Raw genomic sequence first — 16,063 nt, 5'->3', positions numbered from 1 at the left:
CCCTTCCCTCAAGGATTAATCCCATTGACCATCAGCTCAGGATATCAGAGCGACAATAGGGGATTGGCAACTCTCAAGGAAACCAGAACAGCCATCACATAAATGACAGCTCAACGAGAAGAAGTTCCAGAAGACTGCTGGGCCTTGACCCAGGCTAACATCCCAAACATCTCTTGAAAATGGGCCACAGATAGGGCCTGAAAGTACTCGAGTGTGTAGTGAAACTAAATGTAAATACTTAGAAGTAAACAAGTTACAAAGTGATTTTGTGGGTTTCTTTTTCAATCTTCAGAAGAAAACTGAAAGAAGTTTTTGTTTGGTTCAGGATAAACCTTCTCATACCAGCTGGAAACCATTTAAAACAATCAAAGATTGTATAGCAAAGAATCTGTGAGATCTGGCAACTCCTCCGTATACAAGGTGGAAGCTGGTCGATGACCAAGCAAGCACCTTGTGACGCGTCAGTCTTTCTTTGACTGCCTTGGAGAGTAGACGCTTTTGTTCTCCTTCCAAGCCGGTTGCTTTGTTTGCCCGTGATTTTTTGTGTTTTCAGTTGTGTTTGTCTGTGATCGTGTTTGTCATGGAGTCCTCCGAGTCTTCACGGCCTCGTCAACGCATGTGCCCAGGCATTTACTGTTTTCCATGCTCCAGGTATTTGGCATCTACAATTACAGATCCCAATATGACATGCAGTAGGTGTCAATCTAATTTTTGTACTATTACTAATCCCTGTCCAGAGGAAGAAAAGAGCCGTTTTTGGAACGAAATGAGTGAGGTAACGCAAGAACTGGAAGAGCTGGAGAGGACTGTAGTGGGAGCAGACTTTAATGGACATGTCGGAAATGAAAAGGATGTAATTGAACGTGTGCATGGAGGACATGGGATTGGGGAGAGAAACCTAGAAGGAGAAAGTATAGTAGACTTTGCCGTGTCCTTTGATATGGCAATAGTGAACACATTCTTCAAAAAGAAGAGGGAGCACTTGATAACATACAGGAGTGGCGGTAGGTGCACACAAATAGATTACCTCCTTTACAATAGATCAAGGCTGGTGGAAGTTAAGAATTGTAAAGTTATCCCAGGTGACCACGTGGCCCCCCAACATAGGCTCCTTTGTATGGATTTAAAGATGAAAAGAGAAAAGAAAACAAAAACGAATGGGGTAAAGAAAATCAAGTGGTATAAATTGTTAAGGAGGGATAATGATAAGAAGAGAGAGTTCAGGAGAAGAGTGCTGGGAGAGGTTGATCTGGGAATTGAAGATGTGGGAGAATGGTGGAGGCATAATGCATCAGTGATTAGAAGACATGGAAAGGAGATACTAGGGGAAACATCTGGAATAGTATGGGAGGAAAAGAAGAGCTGGTGGTGGGGAGAAGAGGTGGGGGAAGTGGTGAAGGGTAAAAGGGAGGCAAAGAAGAGATTTGAAGAGTCACAGCTGCAGGAGGACAGAGAAAGATTAAGAGAAAGAAACAAGAAGTAAAAAGGGTGGTAGCTCAAGCTAAGGCAAGGGCATATGAAGAGGTTTATAATGAACTGGAAACCAAGGAGGGGTTGAGTAAGATGCTCAAACTGTCAAAAGAAAGAAATAAAAGAACAAAGGACATCACCCATATTAAGCAAATGAATGAAAGATAGGAATGGTACGGTCATAAAAAAGGAAGAAGACATCCTGAAAAGATGGAAAGAGTATTTCGAACAACTGCTAAATGAAGAAAATGAAAGACTTGTAAGAGAGGATGGACAAGTAAACATGGGAATGGTAATAGGGATATCTAGGGATGAAGTGATATGAGCCTTAAAAAGAATGAGGAATGGGAAGGCAACAGGACCTGACTTAATCCCAGTCGAAGTTTGGAGAGCCTTAGGAGAGGAAGGGGTAGACATCTTGTATGATCTGATGGTAAAAATATTCGATCAGGAAAAGATACCAGAAGAATGGCAGGAAAGCATATTGATACCTATATTTAAAGGTAAAGGTGATGTCCAGGAATGCAGTAATTATAGAGGTATAAAACTAATGTCTCACACGTTGAAGATTTTGGAAAGAATAATAGATAGCAGGCTGAGAGAGGAAGTTAGAATCTGCATCTGGTATTCATAGACCTTGAAAAGGCCTATGACAGAGTGCCAAGGCAAGAAATATGGAGATGTTTGAGGGAGAAGATGGTGCCGGAAAAGTATGTCAGAATTATTCAGGAGATGTACAGGAATGTGTATACTAGAGTGAGGAGTAGTGTTGGAGAGACGGATGGATTTGAGATAGGAGTTGGATTACACCAGGGGTCAGCACTTAGCCCATTCATCTTCAAAGTCGTGATGGATGTAATGACCAGGGATGTTAGAGAAGCAGTGCCATGGTGCATATTATATGCGGATGACATTGTGTTGTGTTCAGAGGGGAAGGAAGAGTTGGAGGGGAGGTTGGAGAGGTGGAGAGCAGCACTTGAGGAGAGAGGAATGAGAATAAGCAGATCAAAAACCGAATATGTGTGTTCTAGTATTACTGAGGACGGTGGAAGTAGCATAAGATTGGGTGGGGAAGAAATAAAGAAAGTACAGAAGTTCAAGTACTTAGGGTCCGTATCAGAGGATAGTGGAAGCATGGACCAAGAGGTGAGACACCGAATTCAGGCAGGATGGAATAACTGGAGGTCTGCATCAGGGGTACTCTGTGACAAGAAGGTCCCTCTGAAATTGAAAGGAAAGTTCCACAGGACGGTGGTCAGACCAGCAATGTTATATGGAACAGAAACAGGAAGTATGAGGAAAACAGAGGAGAAGAAGATGGATGTAGCAGAAATGAGAATGTTGAGATGGATGTCGGGAGTAACAAGGGAAGATAGGATTGGAAATGAGTATATAAGAGGATCGACAAAGGTAGCTGAAATATCGAAGAAAATACAGGAAGGAAGGCTTCGATGGTATGGACACCTATTACAAAGGGAGGAACATCATGTTGGAAGACATACGATGGAAATGGAAGTGCGGGGTAGAAGGAAGAAGGGAAGACCAAGAAAGAGATGGCGTGATTGTGTAAGGGAAGATATGGAATTGAAAGGTATAAATGAGAACGAGGCACAAGACAGAAATCGATGGAGACGACTCATTCGCAATGGCGACCCCATATAAAAATGGGTTTAAGCTAGGAAGAAGAAGAGTAATCCCTGTCCAGAATGTCGTGCTTGGTCTAAGTCGTAGTGGAACGTGTTTTACAGGAAGAGGGAGCATTGCAGAATCTCTACTCTTCCTTCTCGGGAGGGGTTTCCTGCTCCTCTTTTAGACGATTCAGCTTCCCCCTCTTCTAGAAGTGCTCCCCCTGCTGCAATTGTTCCTCTACCTTCTTCATTTTCTTCCATTGATTCGTCGCAAGTATCGGGAATTGCACAGGATGATGTTATGTGTAGTGTAGCCCCCTCTCCTGCGGGATCTAATGTCCTTCCCGAGAGGGAGGAGGCTGCACCATGTGATTCATTAATTTCAGATTCAGAATCAAACAATGGCGGCTGTTTGGGCGTCGTGAGGCCTACAGGGTTCCCCTCCTTGGATGGCCTGCTGTCTCATTTTTTGGAGGCATGAACCCCCCCTCCCCTAGCCCCGATGCCAGTCTTGCCTCCTCCAGGACTACATGTTTTGGATCTAGTGTGTTGCCTCCTAGCGGGACGCCAATTTCAACATCGATGCTTACTGGGTTGTCCCTCATCGCTCCGCTGCCTTTAGAGATGTCGTGATGTCACTCCCAGCATCCTCTCAGCCTATGACGTCAGCTGTGGTGGCATCTCTTCCTCTCATCGTTGTGACCTCATCCCATTCTGCTCTAACGTCATTGCTTGCTCTCACTGAACCATCATAGACGTTTCAAACTGTGTTTGAAAGGCTGGACTTTCTGGGAAGAAGAGTTGTAAATGGAGTGATTCTTCCCCTCCACCCTCTAGCAAGAGACGTCGTAGAGGGGGGAGTTTTATTACATATTCTGCTTCATTATGTGCTTGTGACCCTTTCTTACATGTAGTGCGTGGTTGTGATAACAGTGTGATACTAGCCCCTAATCCCTAGTTCCTGTTCCAGTCCATTGAAAGGATGAAGGCGCCGATTAAGAAGTCTTCGGTATCTTCTATGAAGGTGTCTCCTAATCCTTCCAAGGATTCTTCTCTCTGTGAGATTGCAGGTGATGGTCGAGAGTGTAAAGCATCCTTGGTCTGTGAACGTGTTTTTCGCTCTCCTACTAGAGTCTGGAACCTTGGGAGTCAGTCTCCTTCAGGCAATTCTTTTTGACATCGTTCCTTGTCTCGAGACCGTGCTCGGTTGTCGTTTCATGGATGTGTGCTCGACTCTTCGCATGCCCATGTGTTGTGATTCTTTTTGTGAACGTGTACATAGTTTGTTGCATAAGTGTGTACTCGGGTTGAGTCAGGACCATGTATGAGTTTTGTTGCCTCGTTTTTGGGATCTTCAGTTTTTACGGGCTCCACTCCAACCAATAAGGAACGTGATGCTAGGCTACCTAGGCAAGGTTCTCCAATGCTGTTGCAGAAGGATGAGGATCCTGCTAAGCCTCCTTCTTTGTGTCATTGGTCTTCTTTGCTGGAGCAGGAGGTGGGAGAGAGCCAGGAGTTTCTGTCCTCTTTCTCTGAGGTTGTTGGTCTCATTCATGAGTTCAACAATCTTGAATGTCAAACACTCAGTCTTCAATGACCCCTACGGGTATAGAGGCCTTAGTTTGATCTTCCCTTGTCGAGCCATGCTCAGTCCATCATACATTGTGTGAACACCTTGGTCTCGGACTGTAATAGCTCTCTGCGCTCCAATAGATCTTCCATGTTTCTTCCTCCTCCTCTCGTGAACATAGGAAGTATTACTCCACTAATGTGGTTCAATTGATGTCCCATCACCTTAATCCGGATGTGGTCCATCTTAAACCTGGTTTGACCCTGGATCAGGTTAGGTCTGAAGGTCCGTCTTTTTCATCGCAAGAGTCCTCGGCTATGGAGAATACGGCTGCTACCATCTTCCAGACTGTCTACTGGCTGGACTTATGGGCCATTGCGATAGCCAGGATTGCTTCAAGATCGAGCTGAGGGAGGTTTAGTCAGTTCTTCCTCATTGGCTCAGTTGTTGCAGTCTGGTGCGAAGGCTGTTTCATATCAAGGCCATCTTAGTGCAACTTTGTGGGCTAACCTCCTCCTGACCAGGAGGGACACAGCCTTGTCGAAGGTGGTTGGGTCAGTAGACTCAGAGTCCTTGTCAGCTCTGTGGAATGGGGACCTCCTTGATTATATGTTTCTTTTCCCAAGAACTGAGTTGGAAAATATGATCGACCAGTGACAAGCAGATAGTAAGGATAGGCTGGTCCATCAGGCTGTGTCTAAGTCGAAGGCTCGTTCTCGTCCTCTTCTTCCTCTTCCGCAACAACAGGCAAGACGGTCTTCTCCTGTCAAGTCATCTAGGTGTTCGGCTTCTGTGAATGTCTCTCAGTCTCCTTCACAGCCCAAGCCCAAACAACAAAAGCATCCCTTTCAATCCCGCCCCTACAAGCTTGGGAGGAGCTCTAGAGGGAGAACCAGAGGGGGTGGTCGATAGAGTGGGCGCCTCTTCTTCTCTGTTGCAATGGGAAGGGGGATGCCTGGTGGGCCATTGGGCCAAATGGCAATTGCATGGAGCAGAGAAATAGGTAGTAGATGTTCTTTGGGTGAGATATCTATGTACTATCCTTCAACTTCTCTCTCCTCTTCTCTTGGACAGACCCCTTCTCAATCAAACGCATGCTTATGACTCCTTCGAGAGGAAGTGTTTAAAATGTTGAACAAGGGTGCAGTGCCGGAAGTAAAGTGTCCTTCTCTGGGGTTTTACAGTCAAATTTTCCTGGTTCTGAAAGCTACAGGCAACTGGAGTCCAGTAATCGACCTTTCCACACTGAATCACTTTGTCAGGAAGGCGAGGTTCAGGACAGAGACAGTGTTGGCATCAATAAGAAACAAAGACTTCTTGCTGTCAATAGACTTGAAGGATGCTTACTTTCAAATTCCGATTCACCCTTTGTCTAGGTAGTTCCTTTACTTCACTTTGGGAGAGCTGGTCTTCCAATTCAAGGTTATTTACTTCGTGTTGACTACGGCTCCTCGTGTTCACCAGGGCCTTTGCCCTCGTCTTGACATGGGCTCATGCTCAAGGGATTTGCCTTCTAAGATATCTCGACTATTGGCTGGTCTTGGTAAGCTCTAGGGAGAAACTACTTCAGGACCGAGATTGTCTTCAGCTTTGCCAAGAGCTAAGCATAGTGGTAAACCTGGAGAAGTCCAATCTCTATCTAGATATGGCTATAGATACAGCAGTGTCAAGGGTTTTTCTGTCGGACCAGAGGTTGGAGAGGTTTCGATCAGTGGCACACTTATTCCTGTCACTGCCCGAACAGCCAGCTCACTAGTGTTAGGTCCTTTTGGGGATTTTTTCTTCTCTGGAGAACCTAGTCCCTCATGGTTGCCTTCATCTTTGGTCTCTGCAGTGGAGACAAGGATTTCTGGTCCCTGGCGGGAGACTCCCTTCTGCAGAGTTCCTGTGTCAGAGGAGGTGAAAAAAGACCTTTATTGGTGGTTGGACAACCGGAATCTCTTGGTGGGAATCCCTTCTGTGTTCTCCCCCTCCAGACTTTCTCCTGTTTTTGGATGCTTCCATAACCGGTTGGGGTGCTCATCTGGAAGATCTTGTCTCTGGCACTTGGAGTGCAGAGGAAAAGCTATTGCACATCAACATCTTGGAGTTGAAGGCAGCTTTCCTGGGTCTGTGTGAGTTTTGGGAGAGGGTAGAGGGTCATTCGGTTGTTCTGATGTCCAACAACACCAAAGTGGTCGCCTTGTGAACAAGCAGGGGGTGCCTGGTGTCTTTTCAGCTTCATCAAAAGAAGTAGAGATGTGTGACAACATCTGCTCAAATTTGTCTTGAACTAGGTTCCCGACAAAACTACCCATCTGCTGCATAATATTTGCAGCAAACGCTTCTGTGTCAAAAGGAGCCGGGTCTTTGGACACTGTAGGAGTCTTGGGGCGTGCCCCAGTAGAGGTCGAAGGCTCAGGATTCGTAGAAGCCTGGGCCTTATCCTTCGAGGATTTGCCTCTAGACCCTTTTGAGTATGAAGAAGAAGAGGACTTCGATTTCTCTGCTCCGGGGTGGTGAGCCGGAGGCTTATGAGACGAAGAAGAGGTGGTCTTTTTGGACGCTGTCTTCTCAAGGGTCTTCAACTCACGCTTCCCTTTCACCTTAAGGATAGCCTGAGTGGACTTCGGTCTGACCGAAAGTTCACTCTCTGAAAAGCCTTGGAAAGAAGTAGACGACAACAAACCTGCCTCATCCAACATACTACCTGGATCACCTACCGCCATTGGTTCCAAGTTCAAATCTAAAGTTGCCACGTCGTCTGCAATTTCGGGGTTGCTCTGGGCCGCCAGCGCCTGGGCCACCTGAAGCTGGATGGTAGCTATATATGGGGCCGCCGCTGCCGGGTCCACGTAGCAGGTGGCCTTGGCTCCCGGGAAGAGACGGACAGCCATATTCTTGTCCAGGATATATGGCTGCCCCTTCATAACATTCTTGCCGAACCCGCCGACCCAGGCCTTCAGGGTGGTCGATGCGGCGTCCTTCACAGCGGTAGCCTGGAATAGAGGGTTATTGTAAGCCCTAGAAGGGAAGGCTAATCTTCTAATGATTAATCATATAGTCCAAAATGTCATTGTATCTCTTATAGGAGTACATTTATATGGTCAAATTATATAGCAAATAGACTCCGGTATAAACTTACACTGGAGGAAAACTGCTCTACAAGATCGTAACAGATAGAGCATGCTTCATGGTGCCATACCGCTATGTCCCCATAGCGGATGGCGTAGACGGCGTGGGTCCTGCATACCTCGTGGCCACAGGAGTCCTGCAATACGGCGTTACAGCCGGACTCCTGGCAGTTGGTAGCCTGTAAGTGGACAGATACATGAGTATCAACACTGATTAACAGGACTAGCCCGTTAAAGAGATATAACACTCCGCTATATGCCGGAGTGGAGATATAGGTGTTAACCTTCTCCTGTTCTCCTGTAGTGGTGAGAGTCCAGTAGGTCTGGTATGCTAGTTAGAAAGTTCCGGCATGCCGGGGTAAGGAGTTCCACCAAACTAGCAACCAGCCTATACGCCGGGGTGAGTACAAGTACGGCGGGAAGGAACAAGAGAGAGTTAACCCAGTAGTAAATATAGCCAAATTAGAGGGAGCATAGCTCCGCCGTAGAAAAAACTCACAGGGAGGAGGAGAACCCGGTTGGTGAGCGGGCGCTCCGCCGGCTAGCGAAATTTTCAGCAATTACACACATATATAAAATACAAAAATGAAAATAAAATGATAGCAAGAAAAATTAAATATAGAAGCATGTAGCGGAGCTCTTCTCCGTCACCCCCCTTGATGGAGCTGGCAGAGCCAGCGGAGCCCTCCGCTGGCGCGGTGGGTAAAAATTGGGGTGACCAGGGTAGGAGAGAGAGCGATAAGGGACCCGAGGAGGTCTGAGCACGGACGAGCTAGGTGGCCAGCCTAACCCAAGCGTACTGAAGACACCCCCGTAGAACCCAGGGTGAGAACGGTAAGAAGAGACAGTCTCAAGGTACCCCCCCCTCAAGACTCCCGTATCCTCTCCGGGAAGAGAGGAGGGGAGTGAGCCCGGGTGGTTGCAGTGGCAACATGAGCGAGCGGTACGTGCCTCCCCACCCCCCATAGGGGGAAGGGAGGCAGGGAGGGGTGACTGAGCCACCGGCTCAGGGCGATCGCCTGGTCCACCGTGAACGTGGTAGGGCCACGCGGTCGGATAGGCCAGGCGAATGAGATAGCCTAGGCTACCTCTAACTGTCTCAAACATGCAACATAATATGTATAAATATCATAATAGAAAGGAAGGGAATCAATAGAGAAGCTAGGCTAACCGACCTGGGAGGGAGGGTGCCTAACTACTCGGGAGCTGGCCTCTGCCGGTACGTAAGAACGGAGGGCGACGGCCAGGGTGGTAGGACTAAAAGAGAAGGACACATGTCCTACATGCCTAACAGACCTAGACAAAGGCACATGCATGCATGAACACTGAGCTAAGGTAATAAGGCATAAGCTCAATCGAGCTAGATTCCCATAACAATAGAATATCAAATCTTGCACAACACGAAAAACTTATCATAAATACTGCACAGTTAAAGCTACAATGGTATGGGAGACCGAAGGAGCTGAATAAGAATTACACGAGGCGAGCCGGTTGGGGCGAGCCTGTAGCCATGTCGCAGAAGGCACCGTCATATAACCTAAATAAAAGCGGTAAAACGGGCCCTAGCTGGCTAAAATTACGTGAAACACTTAGGCAGTACTTAACTTAGCTGCGGCAATAGCTTGAAGTTCCATCTTGAAAGATAATCCAAAAATCGTTAGCGAAAAGGCACAGCAAGAAAAAATGTGTGTGCGGGATTCTGCTAACAGAAAGGATGGCCGCTAAAGGCGCTCGTGTTGGCGTGGGAGCGCTAGTAGTAGTAGTTGCTGATGCGGGCTGTGTATCAGCTCTCTCTAGCAGGAGGATTTTGTGAAGGAGGGATCTAAATGACAAGAGGCCCGTGGTAGTGGTTTCACTCGCCCCAGAAACCATACCGACACCCTCTTTTTATAGGGTGAGCGAGTCAGAATACTCTGACATCCCATTTTGGTGTTTTCTCTGGTAATGTTAGCTATATTTACCTTAGAAATATGAACTAAAAGGATATTTCACGAAGCGACACGGGCTGAGCCCAGAAATAATGTTTTGGGCTTCCACTCGCTGATGTCTAAGATTGAACTTAGAACTGAACTGACTCTCTCGACCCTCCTTACCGAGAAGAAAAGCAGGCTGCCACATGAGTTGGGTAGTTTCTGCCAGTAAAAGGTTCTCCAACAAGCAGTTAGAAATAAAGAGGTGTCATTTCAAACACCATGATTTCAACAAAGATAATTTATTCATACACGAACAAACCTTCGGTCTTATCAATAGGATAATTTCTAGCGTCCAGCTGGATACGGTTAAATCACAAATGAAAGCAAGGAATCTTGTGAGATCTGGCAACGCGTGAGTATACAAGGTGAAGAGTGGTCAAGGACCACGCACCCACGCCACTGCTTCAGTCTTTTCTTAACTGCCTGGACGAGAGTTGTGGTTGACTTCTCTCAGCCTTTCACCAGTTCATTTCCCATTTTACTTGTGTTTTTGTGTGTGTGTGCTGTTATTATGGCTTCTTCTGCTCCATCTCGGCATCGTCAACATGTGTGCCCCGGAACTCCAGGTTTTCCGTGTTCTTGTTTTTTGGCTTTAGCTGCGACCGACCTCCAAGTCACTTGCAGTAGGTGTTGCTCTAATATTTGTACAATAATAAATCCCTGCATGGAATGCCATGCATGGCCTAGAGAGCAGTGGAAGTTATTTTATAGTAAGAGGGAGCATTGTAGGGTTTCTACTCTTCCTTCTTGGGAGGGTTTTTTTTCTCCTCTTCTGATGCTTTGTCTCCTGCTGCTGTCACACCCCATACTATTGTTGAGCCCATGTCCCCTTCCTTTTCTTCTATCAATTCATCGTTGGAAGTATCGTGAGGCCCTCGGGGTGATTTATGTAATGTTTCCCCTTCTTCTTCGGGAGTTAATTTGATTCCCGAGAGGGAGGAGGCTTTTTCATCTTTGTCATGTATTTCAGAGTCAGAGCTGTCCAAAATGGCAGCACTTTGGGGGACGCTTGGGCCATGGGGTCCACCGTCCATGGAGGGTTTGCTGACGCACTTCATGGATGCTCGCTCAACCCCCTCCACATGCTGTCCAGGCCCTCCCCCCTCCTCCTGGCCTCGTCTTCGTGTTCGTGGGTAGCCGAGGTCAGCCATTTTGTATTGCTCTGCCAGTGACAAATGCCACTTCTTCGAGTCAGAGGGAAGCTGTGGCATCAGCCCCGCTAGTGACGTCATGGGGTCAGTCATTTTGTATCCCTCTGCCAGTGGCGTCTGCTTCCCGTTTGGATCGATGGGAAGCCGTGACATCATTGCCACTTATGATGTCACTTCCATCAATGACATTACTCCCAGTCATCTCCACTGCGCTGCCTCGCTCGTCTATGTCGTCATCATTTGCTGCGGTGACGTCATCCCTGCCATCCAATTCGCTGCATCTCCCTTCCATGTCATTGGACCCTTCTCTTGCTGATCCATCTGAGGCTTTATGCCAGGCAGTTCTTAAGAGATTGGACTCTGTTTTAGAAGATAAGTTGGCTGCCACATTGGCTGGGAGGACTGGAAGCAAGCGTGTTGCATTGCCCCCACCTCCTGCGAAGAGATTGTGTAAGGAGCCAGTGCTGTCTTCCTCTCCTTCTCCTCCATCTCTGCCGTGTCGGCGTATCAAGCATTGGAAGGCTAAGGACTTTGCCCTTTCTTCGTCTGCGAATGAGGAGCAGCACGCCCATGTTCCTGAGAGTGTTGGGGTTTTGGAGAGTGTTAGTGTACCTTCCCCTGTGCAATCTACAGTGGCTGCTTCATCCTCTGCATCGAGTCACGAGCGTTTTGCAATCTCCCTCATTTGTGCACATGTTGCAGGTGCTCCCACTTCTTCTCCTGGGCCTATTCGCGGCCATGTTAGAGAGTCATCTGTTGGGAGAGTGCGTAGTGATGCCCCTAGTGTTGTGGTTGGTTCATCCCGGGAGTTGGTGTTTGGATCCAGCCCAGACAGGTTAGTTAGTGTTTCGGGCTGTTTGGCTGCTGGTTAGTCCATTAATTTCCATGAGGGAGGCACTTCAGATAAGCCTGCACACCCTTCTCGTCGTCAGTCTCCGTTGCCAGAGCAGAAGGGAGACACGCAAGAGTTTTTGTCTTCCTTTACAGAAGTTGTTGATCTCATTCATGGATTCAACAATTTGGAGAGTAGGACTCAGGCTCAGTCACCTTACACTCCTTCCCGCTTGGGAGCCTTGCTGGGAGCTTTGCAGGATCCGAAGTCATCTTTTTAACTTCCCTTGTCAGGGCACGTCCAGTTGGTATTGCATAAGGTTAACGCCTCTGTTTCAGATCAGGATAATTCGCTTTGCTCTAGGGGCTCTGCCAAGCTGCTACCCCCACCTCTCATGAGGCATAGGAAGTACTATGCTACGAACTCTGCTTTTTTTTATGTCATGTCATCTTAACCCGGATATCATTCATCTGAAGCTGGGATTGACTGTGGAGCAGGTGAGGTCGGTGGCTCCGTCCTTGTCTCCACAGGATGCCTCAGTGTTGGAGTCTATGGCAGCCTCCATGTTGCAGACTGTTTCTTGGCTGGACTTCTGGTCTATGGTCATTGCCAAGATAGCTTCTGACAGGTCCCCAGAGGGGTTGGTGAGTGCTTCCTCTCTTGCCAGTTTGTTGCAGTCTGGAGGCAAGGCATTTTTGTATCTGGCTCACCTGTGTTATTTTAAGGGCTAACCTTCTCCTGATTAGAAGAGATGCAGCTTTATCCAGGATGGAAAGATCCGTTGACCCTGAGTCCTTGCTGGCATTGAGGAATGGAGATCTTTTGGAATCACAATTGCTGTTCCCTCGGACCGAGCTGAAGGATGCAATAGACTGGTGCTGGGCTGACACCAAGGACAGATTGGTGCACCAGGCTGTGTCTAAGTTGGAGTCTCGTCCTCAGAGACGTCCGGCTCCTCCTCCTCCCCTTGCCCAGCAGCAATCACGAAGATCGTCGCCTGGTAGGCAGTCAAGGACTTCGGTTTTGACAGGGCCTCCCTGTGTGTCCCAGCCTAAGTCAGAGTACCAACGTCCCTTTCACTCCCGTTCCTTCAAGCTGAGAAGGAGCCCCAGGGGCAGAGGTAAAGGGTGTCGTCAGTAGGTCAGGCACCTCTCCCTTTCCTGTGCCACAGGTGGGGGTTGCCTGGCGGGCCAAGTGGCAGAGTTATGGGGTGGAGAAGTGGGTGGAAGGTGTCCTTTGGGTTGGGTATCTACTGCCATTCAACTTCTCTCCCCCCTCTCTCGGACAAGCCACAGCTCAGGAGGTTGTATCCTCCAGATTCTCTGAAGTTCTTGGCTCTCTGGGAGGAAGTGCGGAAGATGCTGGACAAGGATACAATAGAGGAAGTGGCGCGTCCATCTCCGGGGTTCTACAGTCAGTTACATCTTCTTGGTGCCCAAGGTGTCGGGAGGTTGGAGACCAGTGATCAACTTATCCACCTTGAATCACTTCATCAGGAAGACAAGGTTCAAGATGGAAACCCCGCATTCAGTGTTGGCAGCTGTGAGGGAAGGCGACTTCATGCTGTCTATAAACTTGAGGGACGTATAATTCCAGATCCCTATTCATCCGACTTCCAGGAAGTTCCTTCACTTCTCTCTCTCTCTCGGAGACAAGGTCTTCGAGTTCAAAGTCCTGTGCTTCGGGCTGACCACAGCCCCTCAAGTGTTCACAATGGTCTTCTCTCTCGTGTCAAGTTGGGCCCATACTCAGGGGATCCGTTTGCTGAGGTACCTCGATGATTGGTTGGTCTTGGCAGCTTCCAGGGAAATGCTGCTTCAGGACAGAGATCATCTGCTTCGGTTTTGTCTGGAACTGGGCATCATGGTGAACCAAGAGAAGTCAAACCTCATGCCCAGTCAAAGGATTCTCTACCTGGGCATGGTCATCGATACGGTGGTTGCAAGAGTTTTCCCATCAGATCAGAGGTTGGAGAAGTTGTGAGTGGTGGCACGCGACTTCCTGTGGGAACCACATCAGTCAGCTCATCAGTGGCAGGTTCTTCTGGGAGTTTTGTCTTCCCTGGAGAAGCTGGTCCCTCATGGGCATCTTCATCTTCGGTCTCTACAATGGAGACTGGGAGAATTCTGGTCTCCGGCAGGGGACTCACCCCTGTTAAAGGTTCCTCTGTCTCTGGAAGTGAGAGAAGACCTTCGTTGGTGGTTGGACAACAAAAATCTTTTGAAGGGTGTCCCTCTGTGTTCTCTCCCACCGGACTTCCTTGTGTTTTCAGATGCCTCCCTTGCAGGTTGGGGCGCTCATTTAGGTGGCCTCATTGCCTCAGGCGTTTGGAGTTTGGAGGACAAACAGCAGCATATCAATGTCTTGGAATTGAAGCCAGTCTTCCTGGGTTTGAGGGAATTTCGGGAGAAAGTAGGGGGTCATTCTGTCGTTCTCGTGTCGGACAACACCACGGTGGTTGCCTGTGTGAACAAGCAGGGAGGCCTGGTTTCACGTCAACTTCACACCTTGACCGTCGAGGTTCACCAGTGGGTGGTCAGCAATTTGGTAGAGCAGAATGTGGTCGCTGACAAACTCAGTCGTTGGGATCAGATCCTAGGCACAGAGTGGTCCCTTCATCAGGTAGTAGCAGACAAGCTCTTCCAGGTTTGGGGGAGACCCATGCTGGACCTTTTTGCAACTCAGTTCAACAGGAAACTGTAGATATTCTGTTCAGTGGTTCCAGATCCTTTAGGATTAGCGGAGGACGTGTTCCAACATCACCGGGACAACCTGGAGGTGTATGCTTTCCCTCCATTTTGTTTGATCCATCAAGTTCTGAACAGGCTGATGCATTCACAGGGTCTCAGGATGACTTTGGTAGCCCCTGTGTGGCCTCAGACGGAAGGGTTTCCAGATCTGCTGTCATTGTTGTCAGAGGTTCCGAGGGAAATTCCCCCTCGGCGACATCTCCTGTGTCAGCTGCATGCAGAAAGGTTCCACCAGTCAGTAGAATCCCTGTCTGTTCACGGTTGGAGGCTATCAAGTATCTCCTCTGAGAGAGAGGCTTTTCTCAGAGAACAGCAGGGCATATGTCCAGAAGGTCGACCTCTGCAGTTTACCAAGGCAAATGGGTGATCTACTGTGATTGGTGTCGTAAACAGGGTTTTTCTCCACTCGCAACTTCTATTCAGCGTGTAACAGACTTTTTAATATTCCTCAGAGATGAGAAACATTTGTCCGTATCTGCTGTTAGAGGCTACAGGGCGGCCCTGAGTTTAGTGTTACGCTTTAGAGGTATTGACATCTCCTCATCCTGGGAACTTTCCTTGCTAGTTAAGGGGTTTGAGCAATCAAGTTCTCCTAGGGAGCTCAAGCCTCCGACGTGGGATGTTTCCATAGTTCTGAAAAGCTTCACTAAAGGTCTGTATGAGCCTTTGCGTCGCTCATCTGACAGGAACTTGACGCTCGAGACAGTTTCCTCCTGGTCTTGGCATCTTTGAAGAGAGTGGGAGAGCTCCATGGTCTGAACTATGATGTGAAGCACACCAGGGGTTGGGATCAGTGTCCTTCGAATTTGTCCTGGAATTCGTGGCCAAGACCCAGAATCCCTCTGTGCACGATGATAGGTTCACCTCTTTTCCATTCCATCACTGAATGACTTTGTGGGTGGTGATGCTCAGGAGCTTGTGTTGTGTCCTGTCAGGGCCTTGCATTTCTATCTTAAAAGGACACGGCACCTTAGGCCAGGCTGCTGCAGACTTTTTGTTAGCACAGGACGTACAAAGAAAGAGGTGTCGAAGAATACAATCTCTTTCTCGATACGGGAAGCCATCAGACAGGCATACTTGACTCTTGATGATTCCGCTGCCACACCTGTGCAGGCTAAAGCGCATGACGTTAGGAGTATTGGTCCCTCTCTGGCTTTCAAAAAGAACTTGGCTGTACATAGAGTGCTGAGCGCTGATACTTGGTTATCCCAGTCCACGTTCACCTCTTTCTATCTTAAGGATGTTGCCCACAGATCTATGGACACATTTTCCCTGGGTCCTGTGGTGGCTGCCCAACAAATTGTGTAACTCATCATTGCCCTTAACAGGGCACTTTTGTATCTTACCTAATATGATTGTGTGGATGAGAGAATGAGTGAGTTGGCTGGTCTCTTTCTTTCTCTTGTACCTTTCCTTCTTCCTTCGGGCGGGTGAAGGGATAACACGTCAATCGCTGGACTGGTCTGATGCAGGTGAGTAAGGTAGTCATACTGATAGTGTGGTCGCTTGGCGTGCAAATAACCAGCCCTCTATTTGGCAACATATGCCCCCGCTTCTTAGCAAGGGGGAGATGGGA

General features: G+C 48.2%; 1 protein-coding gene across 3 annotated transcripts in view; it reads left to right on the top strand.

The window, feature by feature from the left end:
- The window catches only part of LOC135216994 (monocyte to macrophage differentiation factor 2-like), a 291,269-nt gene that overhangs the window by 254,811 nt on the left and 20,395 nt on the right, over positions 1-16,063 (top strand). The window lies entirely within an intron of this gene.

The sequence above is a fragment of the Macrobrachium nipponense genome, chromosome 7 (genome assembly GCF_015104395.2).
Source record: "Macrobrachium nipponense isolate FS-2020 chromosome 7, ASM1510439v2, whole genome shotgun sequence".
NCBI lineage: Eukaryota > Metazoa > Arthropoda > Malacostraca > Decapoda > Palaemonidae > Macrobrachium > Macrobrachium nipponense.
The sequence above is the reverse complement of the archived record's forward strand: the minus strand, read 5'-3'. Positions and strand labels throughout refer to the sequence as shown.